General features: G+C 33.1%; 1 protein-coding gene across 4 annotated transcripts in view; it reads left to right on the forward strand.

Annotated features, from left to right (window-relative positions):
* cdh18a (cadherin 18, type 2a) overlaps positions 1–21,686 on the forward strand; it is a 336,613-nt gene that overhangs the window by 50,916 nt on the left and 264,011 nt on the right. Inside the window, exon 2 of one of the 4 annotated variants that reach the window (XM_015354610.2) lies at positions 2,511–2,590. The exons of the other annotated variants lie outside the window; for them this stretch is intronic. The gene's annotated coding sequence lies outside the window, so the exon portion shown is untranslated. The remainder of the gene's footprint in view (positions 1–2,510; positions 2,591–21,686) is intronic. 4 annotated transcript variants of the gene reach the window in all.

The following is a 21,686-nucleotide window of genomic DNA, read 5'->3' on the forward strand; positions in this document are numbered from 1 at the left end:
GTATCAATATTTGACCATATTTAACATGGATAGTGATATGTACAGTATATGTACAATAGCTTTACAGTATAGTTTATCTTTATATAGTTCCAATATATTTAAAATAAATTAAATAAATTAATAAATATATTAATATTAATATTTTAATTTAAAATAAATATATTGGGGTATAATCCTCTAAGTAATCATAATGTGTCATAGAAAATATTTCTATCAAATAAGTTAATATAAGGATCTCTAAAGTAGATTTAAAAATTATTTACTGTGATAACATATTGTAACGCATGCGGCGGACATTGCAGGTTGTTCGAGCCGGCCAACCAGCGAGGTGATGTCACCGCCCTTCCCTGTGAATAGCAGGGACCGCAGCCGTCAGGCTGAGAGGAGATTTCCTTTTAGCTCAACTGGCCTGGTCCCTGTTGAGTGACGCCGGAGGCCTGGGTTCGAGTCCCCAGTGGTGGGGGGCCGACCTTAGGCGGCAGCTGCAAGGGTGCATATCCATGTGAATCCGAGAGCACTACAATATAAAGATATATAGATTTTAATACTATGGTGCCTGAGGTTTTTACTCTTACAAATTAAGGGTAGTAAAATGGACCTGGAAAACTGATGACTTTAGTGTTCTGCCATGTTATAAATCATAATGTAAATAGTTTATAGGTGAGACAGGGATAGAGAGGCAATGTCAAAACACAGTAATATATCATCAGCATAAATTAATATGTAATGTCAAATATTGTTGGCATAAATAGGGTTAGAAAGAAAAAATTGAAAGACAGCTTGATGTATTGGCTTCAAAGAGAAGGCAAACAACAAGATTAGAAATTCCCAATGACTGCCTCTATAGATAGAAAATAATCCTGTTAATACCATTGCCAAAGGGTTATCATATTAAGGTTTAACAATATTAGTGATTTCTGATCTGAAATTGGCCATGTATATTCAGTGGAAGAGTGCAGGGAAAAACAATGTCTGTCGCTGTGTGTTTAATACGAAGAAGGTGTCAAATATTACAAGGTGTCCTTTAATAAAACTTGTCTGACTGTGATGTACTGAGACAGACAGCACAATAGTTCCTTTGCATACAGCTTGGAAGTCAGACATCAGAATAAATCAATGAGACAGGCAATAATTTGCACCAAGAGTGGGGATTGCCTACATTTTCCCACAATTGCTTTGCATGTCTGAACTGCATATTTTAAAATAGAAAAGGTAAATTGTGCACTTTATCTCCATAGTATCTGACAACAAAATCCCTGTGCTGATCTAACTCCCAAGGATACCTGAAAAGTATTAATTGCTGCAAAGTCTTAGGGCTAGTTATTGGCCATTAAAAGAACAAGTCTGAGTACATTTGCATATACTGTATGAAATTTTGTACAGGACAGATTGAATTATATTCTAACAAGACTGATTTTCAATACAGTAACACTGTAAAAACTCAGATGTGGAAAATGGTCTAAGAAAGATTGTTTTTCAATAGTTTTACTAAAACATGATTTTCTGAAAGAGTTATAGCCTTCTGTTAAAGTTAGTTAGATAGCTGATCTGTCAAAAGTAGCTTAGTCCATAACTTTATACGTACTGTATTTTACTGACCTAAATACTTACACGGTACCAAACAAACCAACACAGGTCAATGGATCCTATTTACCAAGCTTTTGAACAGATAACTGATTGGTGCATGCATTTTAAAAGATTACATAAACAAAGATAAAAGGTTTTGATTAATGTTCTGATTAATTCATTTGTATTGATAAAAGTTACACACTATCATGTTTCACTTCCACTCTCCATCCTACCAATACTGTTTTATTTAGAGAAACAAAAATAAAGTTTTTTTTGTTAATTTCATTACCTAATCCATTAAAAAAATATGACCATGATAAATAATTTACTTTTCACAGCCTCTTGATCTGACTTGCAGTATTTCATTTTCTTCTTAAGGTTCTAAACCTTGTGCTCTATAAAGATGGTCAATTCTGTTTCTGTATGTAAAAGTATGTCTGTGTCTGTGTTTGTGTGTGCCCTGGGATGGACTGGTATTCAGTCTGGGATGTATACTGCCCTGTGCCAGCATTGGCTTCGACTCCCTTGCGACCCTGTATTGGATGGGGCATTTAGAAAATGGATGAGTGGATTATAATTTACTATTAAAAGTACTCTTTTTAACTCTTTTTAAATACTCTTGGGAAAGTATTCCCTGTGCATTTGCAGAAGTACCACATTTCTGCATTCGACATCCAGTTTTCACATTGCAGCTGTCAGAATACATCAACTAACTTCAAACTATAATCACCTTCCATATACAGGATAAACTAAAATTTTAATGTAAGAAGTTTGTTTCATAAAAAGGGAAACAACTGAAAAAAAGAAGAGCTAATGATAATGAAGTGTAAACTTTCTCAATCATAACCACTGGCAGTTTAATTTAATGTCAAGACCTTGTGACAGATGAATGGTTTGATACAGTACCAATTCTGTGTTTGTTTGATTCTAATATGTTTTAGGTATAGAATTGTTTCCAGTATTACCAAGCTGTCACTGCAAGCCCTGTGGATGAAAAATAGCATTAGCATGGATCTGCAGAGTAAGTCAAGGCTTTTTCTGCTGCATGTTGGGAGCACAAAACAGAAAATCACCTACTGTTCAACATTATGAAAGTGACTGCTGGGGTGTTGCTCAGTATGTATAGTATTGTAATTGAAGGCAGTGAATGGGAATCCTATCGGTATTGACATGTTTTAAGGTAGATGTATTTTCTCCATAGTTAAACGTTATGGAAAAAATATCTGGGCACAGACAATTTCTTGCATTTCCTCTTCCCCTGCTAAAACAAACTTTACCTTAAAGTATGCAAATAATTCTGCAATCACACAATAATGGTTAGTGATGTAAGATTTGACTATGATATTTACCATTCAGTGGCCCTCAGTGGGTAATGATTAGTGTGAATTTATTACATACAGTAGCACAAAACACATCCCCTACAAGCTGCAGGATATAAAACACATAATATAGGTAAATATGTAAGATTTTATAATAATTTGGGATGTTGATCTACAATCAATTTTATATCCCTTCTGTTTAATATCTTTTGCATTACAGGTAATGTACTATACTTAATAATAATGTCACTGAGTGAAAGTCAATCCTTCATTTTCAGGTTTGCATGGATGCATTGGAATTAATTATGTGAACAACAGACATGAAGATACAGTACCTTTAAAAAGTATTCACCCCTGTCAACAGTATCACATTTTGACGAATTACAACATGTTTGATTTGTTTCAAATGCACATTATTTTATCCATAACTGTAATGATCAAACTGAAAACCTATATGAAGAAGATTCAATGTCAGCTTAAAACGTCCAAGAAACTCCCAAAAAAAATGAATTTTATTGATTGAGAATGCACACAACCCTCTATGTCAGTACTTGGTAGAAGCATCTTTGACAGGAATTACTGTCGTCAGTTTTTTTGATTAGGGTTTTCTCAGCTTTACTCAGTGGAATGCTGTAATTTGATTTTCTGGTAAAATTGCAACAGTATTAACAACATTGTAGGCAATTGTTGGTGGATATGTGTCTTTGAACCCTGTCATATATTGTCTATTAGTTTCAAGTGAGGATTTTTACTGAGAAAATCAGGAATATTCACACTCTTTTTGTCAGACTGCATCAGTGTGTATTTGCCTTGTGCCTCAGGTCATTTTCCTGCTGAAATGTGAAATTTTGACCCAGCTTTACAATGTTAGGCGATTCAAACAAGTTTTCCTCTAGGAATTGTCTGTACTTTGCACCATTTTACCCTCAATCACAGTCTACTGATGTAAAGCATCCCCATTGCTTCATGCTGCTACCAACATGCGTGACAGTTTGAGATTGTGCTGAAAGGGTAATGTGCTGAGTTGGGCTTTCACCAGATGTGACGCTTTGCATTTACAAAAAGGTACATTTTCTTCTTATTTGGCCATTAAAATGTCTGCAGTATATCTGCAGAATATCTCATATGATATTTAAAAGGAATCTCTTTTAGTAAAAGGTTTTGACTCTCATTCAGTTTTGCATAGGGAATGGTATATTGTCAATGTAAGTACAGTGGCTCCCATCTCAGACACAACTTTCTCATTCAAAGTCACATTTGGCTTCAAAGTTCCCTGTTTTTGTGGTTGTATAGTTTGAAAGGGCCGCTAAATGTAAGTGGTGTCTGCATCTCTCTGGATAGCCATTATGCCTTTAGATAAAACAATGTGCATACCCTTCCTCTTCTTTGGACAGAAATACTTACAAATAACAGACTTCAATTTACTTAAAGATGCAAGTGACCATTTCTGATATATACCTACTACTATGCTTTCTAGATGCTAAATGTAATATCTATATGAGGGATGTAAACACATTTATGCTGAAGTTGGGTTAAGTCTTAAAATCAGTCAGAGACTTTCTGATTTTCTTTGTAAATGATGTGATTTAGGCATGCCAGTGGAAAGCGGCTGAAAATATATACGATTGACAAACTTTAAAATAAAAGTCATGGACATTTGTTGTTTTACAGGTTTGGAACACATTGTGTAGATTCTAAATATAAACATAATGTAAAAATCTAATGTAAAAAAACATTAGGCAAGGGGATAAACAGTTGTTCTCACGTTAGTGTGTGCTTATTTAGAAATGAAATTGACTCTAGTATAAATGAAAGCACTAGTTTAGTGTTTCATATTAGTTATGTTAACTTGCACAAATATTCCAAAGCATATGGAAAAAGGAACAACTGTTTGTCTTTTCCATCCCATTATGTTATTTTTAGGTCTGTAAATGCTACTGTCTACAGTATGTTTTTGAATGCATCCTCTTATCCTGTCTAAAACTCTTGACATATTTTGGTTGAATATTTCTTGGGGCCACAGCATGTCAACAGGCAATGGTATCACTGTACATTGCAGCCTGCCCACAATTTATTTGGTCCTTATTTTGGAAATGAAAATGGGAACATCTAACCACTTCCAATACAGGGTCATGAGAGAGATGGAGCATATCCTGGCAAGAACGGGTACATGGCAGGATGTAGAAGTAAAAAACACAATACCAAATAATATATCAGATTTAACTTTTATTTTTATACCAACATTTTTGTTTTATCACTTTGTGATGATGTTTGTTATGCATGTTCAAAGCTCTCACTGATGACTTAATATCAGTCTCAGCACATCTTCAGTGTAAAGTCAGCATGACTTTTGATTACACTTTGTGAGTACTCTTGTTTCTCCGAGCAGGAATACAAATTGTTAATTTATGTAAGTGTAAGCATACATTCAGGCATAGAATGTATCAAATTCGAAATGGAACAATTTCAGAATGTAAATTTAAATGTACCAATTATCTCACATTGTCTCTACTTAATTTTTATCTACTTTAAAGGGCTAGCAATCATAGACAAACAAAATAAACCTACCTACATGCATTAATAGGCAATTAAAAAAATGTAATAAATAAACATGTTCCATGATGTGATTTTTGTTATTTTTTAATTTTGAATTGGTATTAATCTTTTATATAATCCCTACATACTGTATAAACTAATATATAACTAATGTTAGTTATATAGTATAGTACAGTAATTCTCATAATTCTTTAGGAGGAAGGAAACATTATATTACTTGTCATAGTATTTTAGTTTTTATGAGATTAAAAAAAATGAAACATTAATATTGTTATGTTCATTAGTACTATTTGAGACAGCATAGTGTGGCATGCTCTCAAGCACTGCTGCCTCAAAGTAACATGGTCAAGAGTTCAATTCTGACCTTAGGATCCTGTCTGTGTGTGGTTTGCATGTTCTCCCCCTGCTACTTTCACTTTCCTGAAACATGTTATCTAGAACAGATTTGTTATTTTCTTTTTTTTTCATGACCCTTCCATGAACTGACATCTTTTCCAAAAAGAGGTTAGAGGCATGCCTTCACTGCCCCCTTAAGTCCTACATTTCTGCAGCTTGCTACAGCCTTCAAAAAGATGAGCAGTTTTCTCATAATGGATGGATGAACTTTTACAATGTTTGAATTATATTACACACATGGGTTATGAAGTCTCAGATGTTGTTTGTGACAAACCATCTTACAAGGATGTCACATATTTTGGGAGTCTTTTTATTAGCCCACAGAGGAAATATAATCAACATCAGTCAACATTTGGATTATAGCACTGTTAAAAAAAGTGCTATAATCCAAAAAGCTGTTAATGTACTGTCAAATCATAAGGTATTTTGTTGTTTCTACCCATGTACAATACATAGAAAATTGATATGTGCTTTTCATGTATATGCCTTCTGTCACCCATAATATATGAAGAGGACATTAAAACATTGTCAAGCGTCTGGTAGTAAATTGACGTTTACCAATGATTAATTGTATGGTTATTTACTAAAGTGAGGTGTTTGTCAGTTTATATTAATGGACACCTCTGTGTTAAGAACTGTATTTGCCATGCATTTATATGGTGTGATTTCACTGCCTAAAATAAAAAAAATAAATGCATGAATGCACCTTTTTTTGCTACTTTAGTTACCACAAATCAGTTAAATTTTATTAAACAGGCAATTCATTTTTACTCATATGCAAGAAAAGACATTCTCATTAAAATAATTAAATAGCAATGTACATACTGTGTATAGTTATTGTAGAAATACCATACATTTTTTACATTCTAATATATTTACCACACTTTTTAAAATAAAACAATAAATAGACTTACAGTTCATGAATCCACTTCAAATATATTCTGGATTCATTTTGACCTGGGGTATTTTGTAATTTCAATAAGTTGCATTCACTTCTTTCCAACTATAAATCCTTCATTTTTCAGCAGGAAAAAGGTGGTTACTGTACCTTACCATTTTCCCTTAGGCTGTTTACACATATAGTTGGGTATTGTGGTTGCTTAACTGCATCCATGAATTAAAATATGTGCAGAGCTATGGAATGATAGTGTTTGTTTCAGTCAGTAAGGGTTGGAGACTGGATTGAGGCTGTGGTCTTTTTATATACTCAGGATAAAGACCATGCACACATTCTTGGAGGGAGTCATTCCAGTAACCTATTACTAATTAGAATTAAATGAAGATCCGGTATAATGCTCCAAGTAGCACTACAAATACAAAGTTTCCTGACAAGTCACAAGTACTGCAAGACACTGTTGTCATGCAAAATTAAGATACTCCCGAGGACACATTTCTACTTAACTCCAGCAGTGCACTGCAACTTGGAGAATCCTGTAGGTATTCAGGTCATGACGTAGCCCAGTTTCAAACTCAATTGTAGGTCTTAATATATATGGTACTTCAAAGAAGTGGCTTTACTAATACATCTATCTGTGGAAATAAAACATTATACGTATAAGTAATTCTTAGGAACAGGTAAAGGTTTATTCCATACTGAAAAGAAAAGAGACACAATGTTTCGGCTGGAGCCTACTTCAGGTGCATTCAAGATTCTTAGTCAAGTGTGCTGTGTTTTTATATATACAGTACAAAAGGATTTACATGTCATTGTCATTGTTTCTTTTATTGTGTCTTGATATTTTACATTTTTTAACTCAGAATCAAAATTAACCATAATATATGGTTTCACCCCTGCTGTGATAACATCAGTATGTCTGTTCATTTTAAAATATGTTTTGCATGGCCTACATACAAATTTCACTATAATACAGGTCTGTGGTGTTTGTATTAACCTTTTTTTTTGAGTTGTGCTTAAATATGCACATTTATGTTCTTGTTTATGTCATTTAAATGGTATATTTCTTACAGCTTTTTATATTTCTTACAGTAGTTTTAATTGCATTTTGACAATTTCACCAGAAACTAAGACATGAATAAGTTGGTTAAATGGAGCGGAGCACAATTTGAATTCAATTTAATTGAATTGTCATTGTCCTGAATTGAGTTGAAACCTTTTTTTTTTGGAATGCATCCAGGTATTTATTTTTAGTTAATATTATGATGGTTAAACTGGTCTCCTTGAAAGCTGTTCTTCCACAATTCAGATATCTTGAATTAATATATCTAAAATGTCTTATATCAGGTGGTGTGTAATAGGTCTATTCATCACCATACTGTAAAATTTCCCTTGGTTTTTCTGTATTATTATATTTGTAAATCTACCACACAGCTTCTGAAAAATTTTATGTGGACTGAATAGCAGATGTTTTAGTTTTTTAATAATTGTGTTTTTTTTCATCATAAAGAGGAACTTTAAAGTTTTAAAACTATTATTACAGCTATAGTTGACTAGCTATAGTGTGTAACACCTGGCAGTGTAAATAATGCCACCTTCAAAGCAAAGGGGGTGTTTGCTGATATGTATGGTTTAGCTTAGTTAAGTAACTTGCAGGTAAATAATTAAGTATCAACCAGCAGTCCAGAAAGACTTCTCAAGATCAAATCAAGACAGAGAAAGAAAAACAGACCACATGAGAGCAAGTGACAGGATGATAAAACTTAAAAGTATGTGCCAAGCCAGAGGTACAGTACTTGCACTGCTTCAGTAAACTGCGCCTAAGCCTTTTTCCCAGAGCCCTGAATGAGCAGAGATATTTTTACCCTGCCACATTTTTTGTGCTCGCAGGGAGTTTTCTCCCTCCATTTAGTTCGTACTACAAACAGTCGCCTTATAGGCATCAACCTGTCATTTTATTTGTTTGAATTGGCATCGATGAAACACTCTTTTTTTTGTAGTTAGGAGTCGCAGCCTTATAGGTGGATGGCTCATAGTTTTCTCAGCTCCACCACTACTTGCGACACAGTCTCTTACCTCTCCTCTCTCTGCTGCTTGAAAACTGCCAACCTAATCTTTTTACTTCATGCCAGCCTCGATCAATCTTTCAATTAGCCTGCATCACCTTCTCACATTCCCCTTGTTTATGTCTCGCTCCATCCGAAGATCCCCGCGACTGCTCCAAGACCCTGTGTTTGGAGCTCAGCTTTCGTTCGTCATGGCACCGAACGTCAGGGACCACAGCACACATATTGTATTACACAGTATATAACATATTTTTGTAATATATAGATCATTCTTTTGTACATAAAGTAGAGTACACCTGTGAAAACACTTTTGTATTTACTGCTTTTATACTTTGCACAGTGGGCCATTCAGTTGAGTTCTCCAGTCCCTCATAATGAATTTCCCAATTCATTATGAATTCATGTGAAAAGTGAATTCATTTTTGACATGACAAACAGACTTGTTACAGTATGTCTGCCTAAATGTTAAAGCTAGATTACAAACCTGAGTGTCAAGCTAAGGGTCATCCGAGGCTTTCAGTGCAAGGTTTTTTCCACTTTAGCTTATATACAGTCACAGTGGTTAAGATCCTTTACTGGGAAGCATTGGACACAATACAGAATACTCCCTGGACAGGATGACAGACCGTTGCAGGGCACACGTAGACACAAACACTCACACACTCACAGCAGGACCAATTTTACAGAAGCCCATTAATGTACCAGTATGTCTTTGGATTGTGGGAGTAAACCAGAGCACCTGGGTGAAACCCATGTGAACACAGGGAGAATGTGCAAAACACACATTCAGACAGCAGACCAGATCCAGAACTGAACCCTGGTCCCAACACTGTGAGGCAGCAATGCTAACCACTTATTTCGGTCAAATATGCATTAACCATAAATACAGTATGTTACACAATAAGGTTTCTCTAAATTAAAATTTAAAGAATATTGACAAACTGGCCCTCTCTTTGTGGGGCAAGAGTTAAACAAGTTTTGCCTCAACTCTACTATAATATACTGTAAATATACTTTTAACCCACTTAAATGTGTGAAGAGCAGTATTTTGTTAGTTTCAGTAGGTAGCTGAGTCAGCATGCTTAGCCTGCAAAGGAACAGGTTAAGGTTTATTTCATTCTGAAAGGAAAAGAAAAGAGACACCACGTTTTTGCTGTGGAGCCTTCTTCAGGTGTGATGGAGAGAGGAAAATAGTTAATTCAGTAATTCAGAGGAAGTCAGTTAATGAAGAACAAAAGACAGGGTAGTTGAGAGGGGGCAGGGAGCAGGGAAGAAGGTGTTAGTTTCTATATTTAATTATGCCACCTTCACAAATTAATTATTGGTTTTCAGTTATTATATGCTGTTGTTGGAATATTTATGAAGCACGATTAGAACAACAGCAGTAACATCTTTTACAGTTCACATTTGTCATGTTGTGCACTAATGGTATTGTTAGCAAAATGTAACTTATAAAATGGCGTTGATGAGGAAATAAATCTAAAATATATTAAATTATAAATCACTGTGAAACATGTTTTAGAAACATTAATTGCACCCCTTTTTACAGCACTAGACCAGCTTAAGAAGGGAGTGTTATAATGGCAGCTGTTGTTTTTTATTATTTGCAAATAAATACAGTGCTTAATAATTAGATTCATTACTTAGATTACTGGTGGTTATTGATTATTATAGGTTAAAGATGCAAATTGTCACATGGGAATGATCAATGTGTTTAGTATATACTGTATATAAAGAGCCTCAATGTGGTAGTTGGGTTGTGGGTTTTGATAACAGTCTAGGGACATTGTTGTCTTTTGATAATGAATGCTTCTCACTGAAACTTATTCATGTTTCTTTATTTTTGCGCTTTGCTGCTCCCTAAAGAGACATTGCTTTGTGGATACCCAAAGTGAGCAAATTTAGCCAAGATGGTTTTCTTTGTAGCTAACAGCAACAACTAATGAGCTGGAACTTGTGCAACCATCTTGGTGTCTCACCAGCAGTAGATGGATCAATATGCAAGTCTGCATGTATGCAAAAATAAATTACAGCTTGGTACTAATGATATAGAAAATGAAATACAGTTTCATTTAAAATACGATGTGTGAAAACATAAAGTTAAATTGAAAATGTTGATTTTTTTAGAAAATTAGAATTGAACAATCTAACAGAACACAAGACAGGGTCCTTCCTAAACATTTTTGTAATAGGCAGGTGCCAAGTTTGGATATGACTTAATCTGGCCCTGCAGACAAGTATGAATTCTTTATGAATGACAATTAATTTGTAATTAAAATTTTAGGTATTATAATCGTCAAGTTATATAGATCAAGTCTAGTTTGCTTTCAAAATATGTATAATATTTTCTGTCCTGTAAGTAAAAAAATTCTCTAGATAAAATACATGTACTATAGGTCTACATAAGTACTTTATTTGGATAATATCTTTTTGATATTGTTTTTGTTGCTTTTGCTCAGAACTTCTTTTAATGGATTTCACAATATTCCATAATACAAATTATGAATAATTTTTCCATGATGTTATGGTTTATTCAATGCATCTACAGAATAGAGGTAGGAGTAACTTTCATAATGTGCATTATAAATGAGAAGTATAGGTAAAAATATACCAGCATATACATATACATATATTAATGCTCTAGTGTGTGATGTGAAAATAAATGAAACCTCACAGTTTTTTTTTTTTAAATTAGCAACAAAATTAGTATCAAATGTTTTTTTATTAAATCCTATATATGTCACTGAATCACTAGTTTTTAAATATAATGTATAAATCACAGAGTATATTAATTTAAATGAATCTTTTAAAATGTCTTAATAAAGTAATTTTAATTGCCTTAACCAAAGTATTAAAAAGGCATTATAGTTCTTATGTTACTCATTGTGAAAACTGTGCTGTCTCTAAATTGAGCAAGGCCAGCTACTCCATGAAAGAACGTTATGCACTCATTTCAGAGCACTCACAGTAGACAGAATAATTGCAGAAATAATATAAAAACCCTGTGTACTTATATAGTAAAACGTAGCATTCCAGCAATCATTATTCAGGAAATATTGAACCACTCTGAAGCAAAATAAAAGAAAATGTCAGAGGAGTTATTTTACAGTAAAGTATATTTGCTTCACTGGGGATGCACACTTTATTGCCCCCTTAAGAAATGATTATGTCACAAAACATGGTAGAGTTAACAATTGAGGGGGGTCAGTTTGACCATATTTGTTGTCTGCTTACTTGACACATTTGAACCACACAACTTTTCAAGACGGTTCTTTAAGAATGAGAAAAGTAAATGATGAAAATTCCTATATTAATTATAATTCCTAATTTATTTTTACAACATTATTTGTTATGCGATACTCTTAGCTGAACAGAAATATTAAATAATGTTGTGACGTGAGACCATTATAACAGTTTCAATGTTTAGTTTAGTAATATATAGAACTATCATTTTTCATATAAAACTCAAACACATCTTTCAAATATAACAATATACCAAACTTTTACTCAATAAAGAAAAAAGTTACATTAACAAGTGTGTCATACATGAATTAACAAGTAGTTAAAAATTAACATTACAGGAACTTTTAAGGGTTTTTATTTTTACTCTGCTGTTGGACTTCAACTAAACTACAATATATCAAAGAAATGCGTGTCCAATCCCTGTGAAATTAATGCACAGTGACGAAACTATGTAATTTTTTTTCTTGGATGAGGAAAAATAATGTCAGATTAATTAATTCCTCCGCACATTTAGTTTTTCTTCTAAAATCTTTGAAAATAAAATTTGATCAAAAAGCAATATATATATAAAAGCAATATATTTCTTGCTCATCTTGTTTATTTAGTTCTACTTGGTTATAATAGTTTCCTAAAGATGTAACTTTTTTTCTAAATTGTCTGATTTGAATTTAACAGCTTCAAAGTATATTGTATAGCCATTTTCAGATGCAGTACGGTATTTGACCTACAAAAATTCACTTAATGGAAGTTTGTTAATGACCTCATTGATTTCAGTTGAAAAGCTTCATTAGATTGATTGCATTAACAGATTCGTATTGAAATCACATTGCTAATAATTGTGTATTTCATTCTGCCAAGAGCTCAGAGAAATAATTAGAAAAAAATGCTGAGTTATTGTGAAAATAATTCCTTCCAGCATACGGAGATAACAAGAGATCTACTAGTTAATCCATAAATAAGGCATCAAGAAAAAAATACAATTGCAAGAATAAAAAAAGTAAAGTAAAGCATCAGAATATAGTTGAGGCCAATCCAAATGTTCCTCATTTCCTTTGATATTTATAAGTATCTGATCTATAATTTATTTTAAAGCTCAGTAAACTGACAATTTATTTCAATTTACCATATTGCACTTAAAAAATCTGTGAAATGCTGTTTTGTAAATATACAGTACCAGTCAAAAGTTTTAGTACACCAGCCTGAAACCAGGTTTTTCATAATTATCTGTGCTTTAAAGTGTATAAACTTGTCTATAAACACTTAATATTTAATTACATGATATGTCTACTTAAGTAATCTTAAGTGAACTGCGTTGCAAATGTTAATTTTTCATTTTTAATAAAATGAACACCCAAAGCAAGCAGAATTTAGTCTAAAGTCCAGGTTAGGTTAAAGTCAGAAATGTGTATAACATGGTGTTAGAACACTGAAAGACGTTTAAAATTGTCTTTGTTAGAAGTTCTCACAGTTAACTAGCATGTTACTGTCACCAAATATTGGTAAACAGGTGTGGGGCCACAATATCTATAAATATAGGGAGCATGGGCAAATGTTTGTAATTCCTGAATGAATATGGCAAAATGCAGTTCACTTAAGATTATAAGTACACATACAGTATCATGTTATTAAATATTAAGTGTTTATAGTCAAGTTTATACAGTTAAAAGCACAGATAATCATGAAACACCTGGTTTCAAGCAGGTTTAATCAATCTTTTGACTGATACTGCACCTGAAAACTATTAGATACAATACCCTGAAGTTATTGGTCTGGTGGCACACTGGTTAGCATTGCTACCTTGCAGCGTTGGGTAGCAGTGCTTACCTGGGTTCAATCACTTGTGTCCAAAGACATCCTGGTAGATGAATTGGCTTCTGAGAAAACTGGCCCTATTGTTTGGTCTGTGTGAGCCCTGCGATGGACTGGCATGCCATCCAGGATGTATCCCCTGCATCCTTGTGCTAGAGCATGTGGGGTAGAAAATAAATACTTGGGTTCCTTATGATGATTTTTTACAATTTTAAGTTAAAGTAAAATTAAGATGTGCATTTTCTTGTCTAGAAAGCTATAAATCCACTTGAAATTGACAATGTCATTGCTGTTTCTACAGCAGTATGATACATCCATTTAGTAATACAATATGGGATATTTTTATAATTATATTTTTTTAATTATATATGGTTATACAGCATGATTAAATGTCTTTCACATCAAAGAAACCCAACAATCTTCTAAAATTGTATTGCTTTTCTTCTGTCAACATGGATTATAAGGGCATATAAGATATTAAGAATAATGTAAAATGCTTGATTTGGCATCTGGTGAGTGAGATTAATTAAGAAAGAACACTTCTTATATAATGGGGAATCCAGTTTAAATGTGCACAAGCTTCTTTGCATATTTAGTCCTGTTAGGCATCAAAGAATGAGCAAAAGTTCCCAGTATCTCTTTGAATATTTTTGTGTTACTTAAATTTTATTTTAATTACTATAATTGGTAAGTACCCAGAACTTGCACATCTCATTAGTAGTTTTTTAAAAAAAATAAAACTATTACAAAGCAACTTTTGACTTCAATTAACAAAATAACCAATTGTAAATTGCAGGGTTGTTTATTTAACATACTGAATAAATGGAAGAGCCTTCATTGGTTTCATATCTTACCAAACTCATACCAAAGTATGCATCAATGTGCTATACTAAGTCTTCTTTTTTTTAGGTCTTCTTTCAAAAGTTGAAAGTTTTTTACTTCATTTGCAATATTATCATTGAAATAACTTTAAAATATTTTGGAAAAAATATATAAACAGAATAAAAAAAAACAGTTTAGAGTGTCAAAATGATGATCAAGCCTATAACATATGGCTAAAATACAGAGACTATATCAGAGCTTCAATTAAAATACAACCGACAGGCAATCAGACCTCTGTCAGATGATGTGCATGAATATCAGGGATCATTGGGCACATATTTCAAGTGAAGAAATGTATGTGCTCATTTTGACTGTATTTTAAGTGTACATTAGGTAAAAACCTGTTTTCTCTAAACAATTAATCTTTGCATTTCTGGCTAAAAATATAGTTTAATATGAAGTTATTACATTATGCAAAACTAGATTTACAAGATAGAAGGAATGGTGGTGTGGCAGTAGTCCTGGGTTTGATTCTGCACCGGGGTGTCCTACTTTGTTATTTACATGTTATTTCCATGTCTGTCTTGTTTTTTCCAGATTATTTTTTTTCCTCTTCTTGTCATGAAGATATGCTGTTAATTTATTCATTTGTGTCTTTAAATTACCCTATTTATATGTAAGTACATGCCCTGAGATGGACATCTTAAAGGGTGTATGTTGTCTTGTATCCATAGCCTGCCTGGTTAGTCACTATCTCACTGCAATGCTGTATTGGAATAAGCAGATACTGAAAATGAAAATGACTGGATTAGAAGCTTTATTGTAAGTTATTATATTTATCTGTGTGTGACTGATACAATTAATGAATGCAATACATTTCTTGCTTTAATACCTGGCTTCAAAGTGCCCACATAAATTAGTTAGGAATATATTATGTAATGTAAAATTAGGTAGTTCTAGGACTGGCACTGTTTGGGATCACTTTATTATTTACTAATAATAATGTTACAAGTTTTTTTTATTATATTATACATTTCAGAGCATGTTCTTTTTGTTTATGCATAATCATTAGTCAGTTGCTGCTGGTCATAAATAATGGATTACAGAAACCATCTGCATAGATAAATTTACATATTTTTTACTTTAGGAGCTGTCAAAACAATTGTGAATGCATCAAGAAAAAATGTCACAAACAACAACATTTGCACATTTCATCATAAACTATTCAAAATGACTATGTATAACAAAAAAGTATAAATCCCGCACTAGTTAAATTTTGTAGACATAGCAATATAGCTCTAAAATGACTAATGCACAATGAAAATGAATGTCAGGTTTACATCAGCAACTCCATAGGTACTGTATAGATGTATTGCTATTTACACTTTAACATAACAAAATTACAAAACTAAAAGCTGAATGCAAGTCATGTGAATAAAAATAACACTAGATACTTATTGTTTGTTATTTGAGTTGATCTAAAAGGGCCAAAAGTATTTGGTTAAGAATCAATATAAACAGGCATTAAAAGTAACTTGATTTTAAATAATACCAAAATTGCAAAGATATTACTATGCCCAGATGAATATAAATTGTCTGGTTACTATTAGTAAGGTTGGAAGCAGTCTTTCGATGAGAGAAGTTGCCCGAACTATTCAACAATCAGCAAACATCTGGTGTTTTCTATCCTAGGTCGTGGCATGAGAAAAGATACTCTGTCACTCAGTGTCTGTTTTCTTTAAATATCGATTCACAACGCATCAAAGGGGGACCGAAAGTTGATATGTGAACGTCTTAAAAAACTTCACAGACATACTTTGCCAGCAATTCAGCCAGGTAGTCCTTAAGTGTCTTGGTTACGAAACCAAGAAGCAGTCACTTCCTAAGCCATATTTCAGAATTTCACGTTTCTAGTATTGGGAGAGCTTTGTTGGCTATCCAATCCATAACTATTTTCCCTGAAAGGTTTTATTGGGGCCTGAATTAGGGATTTTCAGCGAAGTGACCTTATAGTTGATGTTAAGGCCATCTGAGTTTCCTGGGGAGATATTCAGTGTTTCACTCAGCAGCTTGAGCACAGGATCAAGACCATCTCTTTGTCAGTGACAAAATGTAAAAAGGAAGTTAAAAGATTGCTAAATTTGAGTAGCACAGAAACAGAATCAAGACAGCATCAAAGCGACAGAAAAGGGGGTAATTATACTTAAATCCCATTTGGCAGACCCTGAGGACAGCAATCATCACTCTAATTTGCATAATATGAGTTTACTAAAGGGTTCAAAGAACAACAACCCAAATTGATTTCTTAGGGAGTTCTGGTACCAGCGAATGGTTACTCACTAACCTTTACTAAACTTATAGAAGATATGCTGGTACAGAGGATTTACACTATCTCTAACATAAAAAGAAAGGCACTGACTGCTGGCACTTTCTACTTTTGTTATAGCATGTAATCCCATTACTGCAGTATGTATAATTTTTTCTCATATAAACCCACAACTTGAAACCAAATCTGAGTGGCAGCCCAAGAAATGGCAAGTTAGTTAGGAATACTGATATCCACCTCATTAGAGTCTGGCAATTAAATCTAGCTTTTACAATTTATTACATTTTATATACATACATAAGCTATATCTATACAAAAAGTGATTTCAGATTTTATGAATCAGTAAAGATGTGCACCATCATAAATTTTCTTTAAATCTATGAAGAATATGCAAAATGTAGTACTGCAAATGACATTTAATATGTTTAAATTAACTTTAAATCCTAAATTTTCCCAAATTGATCATCTTTGCTTCCCTTAGGTGTTAAATAGTAGTATCTCAATAATGTGAATACAGTATTTGTGCTGTCAGTTGTTTATTTGTCTTCTAGAAAGTGTATAGTGAGCACTGCCCAGAACAGCTGGTGTTTTCATACTGTATTTGGCTTCTAAAAGTTGCAAGACAAAGTTTGCCAGGAACAACCGTCAACAGTAGTTTACTGTGACACAGAGCATATGTTATATGTCTTCTACTAGTGGAATAGTTCTCACAATTAATTTTAATCAGCTTGCACTGCTGCATTTGGGAATGTTGCAAGCTGTTGCATATTTATTTTTTTCATCCTGTGTACACACATACATAGTTCTTTTGATAAGACTATGGCCTTACATGTCCCTTGCATTTTTTAATTATTTATTTACTAAATGCAAATTCACATCTGTAACTAACAAGGGGATTGCAGAAAAGTGAGTCTAAATATTTGCTTAACAAGGAATCAAACAATTCTTTATTTCAATGTAATAGAACTCGATGTCTAGATCTTTTATGAAGATCTCACAAATGCAACCATTACCATACATCAAAACCATCAGATAAATATATCATAACTTAATAACTTAATAAAATAATTCTAATTAAAATATACAGTGTTCCTTTGTTCTCAATACCTTACAACTTTTTTTTAGTGCATAGAAAACCAACATTGCCGTGTGTGTTTATTAAAAGACTTAAATACAGACTAAGTAAAGAACAGAACTTTATTTTATTATTTACCGGAAGGGGCTAGGCCGAAATGAGTGAACATATTCAAATACTGAACTATTTAATATCAAGAGAAATTTGAACTAGCTGTATTTAATGGTACAGTATGGGATGTTCATCGTCTATAATAATAAAACAATCCTCTTGTTTTAAGTCAGTAATCTAACAGTTCAGAAAAAAAATGCCTGTTCTTCTATATGTAAAAATTCCAGCCGGCTCTTTTACAAATCCTGCTCCATATGTAATGTGTTCTGTTTCAAAATACAGCCAGATGTATCATCCACCTTGTCTTGAAACTGGCCTGTCAGTTTAACAGAGACAAACTGTTTTTTTTTAAATATAGAAAGATCAAAGAAAAGTTCAGAGTTTATTTTGGATCCCTTGCAATAATTGCTTAAAAATATAACATAAAATATAAGTGGTTGTGGCTTTCATATCCATAGAATACAGTGAGAAAGGATGAAAATAACTGAATATTGAACAAAGTAAATATATGACCGTGGTACCTTTACTCTGCAGAGTGACAGTTACCTTCCTTTCTCCTACTTGTGCTTTGACATACTTTTACACAATATTTTGTAACTTTTTGAAAACCAATGTTTCATCTGGGATTTTCCAGTTGTGTTTATACACTTTAGGAAAGCTTTAAGAGCATCTTTGTGTGCTATTTATTCAGATCTGTACTGTGCAGCAAGATACGTTTGCTTACTAGACCTCAGTTAATAAAGATTGTGAATTAAAGTAAAAAGAAAATATATTATTAGGCAAGTGGAATGATGCCGTTTCAAAAAGTATTCTACATTTGAAACAAAAACAAAGTACAAAGTAATAGAAATCTGTCCTTAGTCTAAATCTTTATTTAGACTAAAATCTTAGTCTTGATTTGTGTGGAGTGAACTGGGTTTAAAAAGTTAGCAGAAAATTATTCAAGTCAGACTCTTCTTGTTTTTATGGGCTTTTCCATGCTTATTTGCTTTTATATGTGATATATGATGACACTATGAATAATATATTTTAACAAAGTATTTTTATTAAAATAAGAATTATGTCATAACCACAAGCATCTGCAGTACATTAAGGATATTAACTGCGTTACATGGGAGTCTTACAGATTGGTGCAGTACTGCATCAGATTATTTTAAAAAATAAAAGTGGCATTACATGGTCATGTATGTAATACCACGGCACTTGTTTTGGTATGATTCTTACACCTCGTGAAGTTTAAATGGTTACATCTGTACAGCATGTGGTACCTTTCAAGAATGCACCTAGACCTTAAGCAAAACCACCATACTTCAACAAAAATTAGTAAAATAAAAATAGCTGGTTCACCGAATAACTAATATCCTAAAATATATTTCAGCATCCAGCTTGTAGTCCAGCATAATTATTTATGACACTTCCCTCTAGTTTAGTTTAGTAATATCAGATACACCCTGTACCTATTATTGCCTTGTATGGATTTTTCTATAATCTAGATATATAGTATCAGATGTTCTTCACCACAGGAGCAACTGAAATATAAGACTCTATCAATGTTCTGGGATGATATTGTTCCATCTAATATGCAGTGAATTAGACAGGCACATTTTAAGATGATAGATAATAAATGTTGAGATCAAATACACAGTGGCCATTATATGATTTGCAATTTTTATATGCTTAGATAAATCATTTTAAGAAACTCTGAATTTATACAGAAGTGTTAAGCTATTCCAACAGCTGCTTTTTACTGTTTGCCATAATTTCTGATTTTCTACTGAGTTAGTCCTACTTGAGTTTCTATTTTGTGAGATTTCATCTCTGGAAATTAGGTCTACTGGCAGCTGGTGACCCCTGAATTAGGAAAAACTTTCAAAGAATCTGATAAGGTAGAATCAATATATTGAAGCAGAACCTTAATCCACCTGAACAGTAGATTTATAATGTCTCAGAACAACAGCCTGTTGTTATTATAGTTGGTATCACTGGTTTGGGAAGTCAGTTCTTTCTCTTCCTACATCCTTTTTTCTCATTCTTTCTCCCTGCCTCTTCCCCTGTTTTGCAAAAATGTCAGTTGTTACTTCAAGTCTACTGGAATGCTGGACAATGCTTCACAGGTGTAGACAAGGCTCAACAAAACTTTACAAGGCTGTATTAAAATGTATTAATTGAAAAAAAAAGTGTACAACAAACATTTGTTCATGTTTATTTCAATATTACTTTTTTGTATTTAATATTTTATAAGTTTACATATTTTTTAATTGTACAGAAAAAAAATAACTCCATCCAAATTGTATCAGCTGACTGAATAATAAAATTACATACACAAATGAGTTAAAAAAAGGAGTAGGCCTAAAACAGTAGACTCTCCTTTTACGTGGTAGTTAGGTTCCTTACAGCACATATACCGGAAATTGCTTATAATCAGAACACTCCCCTTAGACCCTCCTATTCCCCTCCCTTAAACAAGTAAAATCAATTGTAAGTGTATTAATACGTGTATACTGTATATGTAGTTTCAAGTATTAGGGAACACAATAATACAGCAAATACAGTACTATACATTATACAAAAAAGGGCAAATGAAATTTTATTACAATAAAATGCAGGGAACATAGCAGTTGCATAGCTCTCACTAAGCCTTTTCTCTATCTCTTACTGCACAAATCAAATATTCATTCTTGTCATGCATATGCATCAAACTGGTCACTTTAATCCAACCCTTAACCTGTTCAAAATCCCCATTTTAACTCCAAAGAAGACACTTTTCCTGACTTGCCTTTTCCCTTCATACTTGTTTCTTTCCCTGCAATACTTGCTTTGGGTTTATGAGCCATATTGAGTATGAGGCTGCAAGATAAAGAAAGCACGGGTGTGCTGTAGGCTTTGTAACTAGTGTAACTATAGCGTTGTTCATGAAGGGGTGAATAAATACTCTGCTGGTAAGGATGGAAACTGTATAGAGATGCATATTCTTTTTTAGCAGTTAGTTTTCAACAGTTGCATTTCCAACTGCCTCATTCAAATAAGCAGAGATTTGTGGCATCATTTGAGGGTGTGTAGAGTCTGTATGACATAGTTTGTGTTGCAGTCTATGGAGAGATGGATACAAAAATAAAGATGGTATAATATGATGGTATAATAATTGTTTTTGTGGATACTCCCAGTTTCTCTGTACCAGCACATTGGCAATGATTTGTTCATATTTACACAATGTGAGTATATAACAGGAGAGTATACAATGAAGAGAAAACGAATGTGGTTCTCACTACATCACTAAAAAATCTAATCTACCTAGCAACTCAAAGAATTTGATGATGCATAGCAACCCTAGGGTAAGAATCCTAGCTAATTCATACACATCTAGCTCTGATGCTTGAGGAATATTAATAATGGACTTAGCACATGCATTAACTATTTAATGTCTAGCCTATAGACACAACTCAAACTGCACTTGGAATGAATCCCTGTACTGGCTAAGCTCCATGTTGTAGCTACATTT

This window comes from Lepisosteus oculatus, chromosome 6 (assembly GCF_040954835.1).
Source record: "Lepisosteus oculatus isolate fLepOcu1 chromosome 6, fLepOcu1.hap2, whole genome shotgun sequence".
Taxonomy (NCBI): domain Eukaryota; kingdom Metazoa; phylum Chordata; class Actinopteri; order Semionotiformes; family Lepisosteidae; genus Lepisosteus; species Lepisosteus oculatus.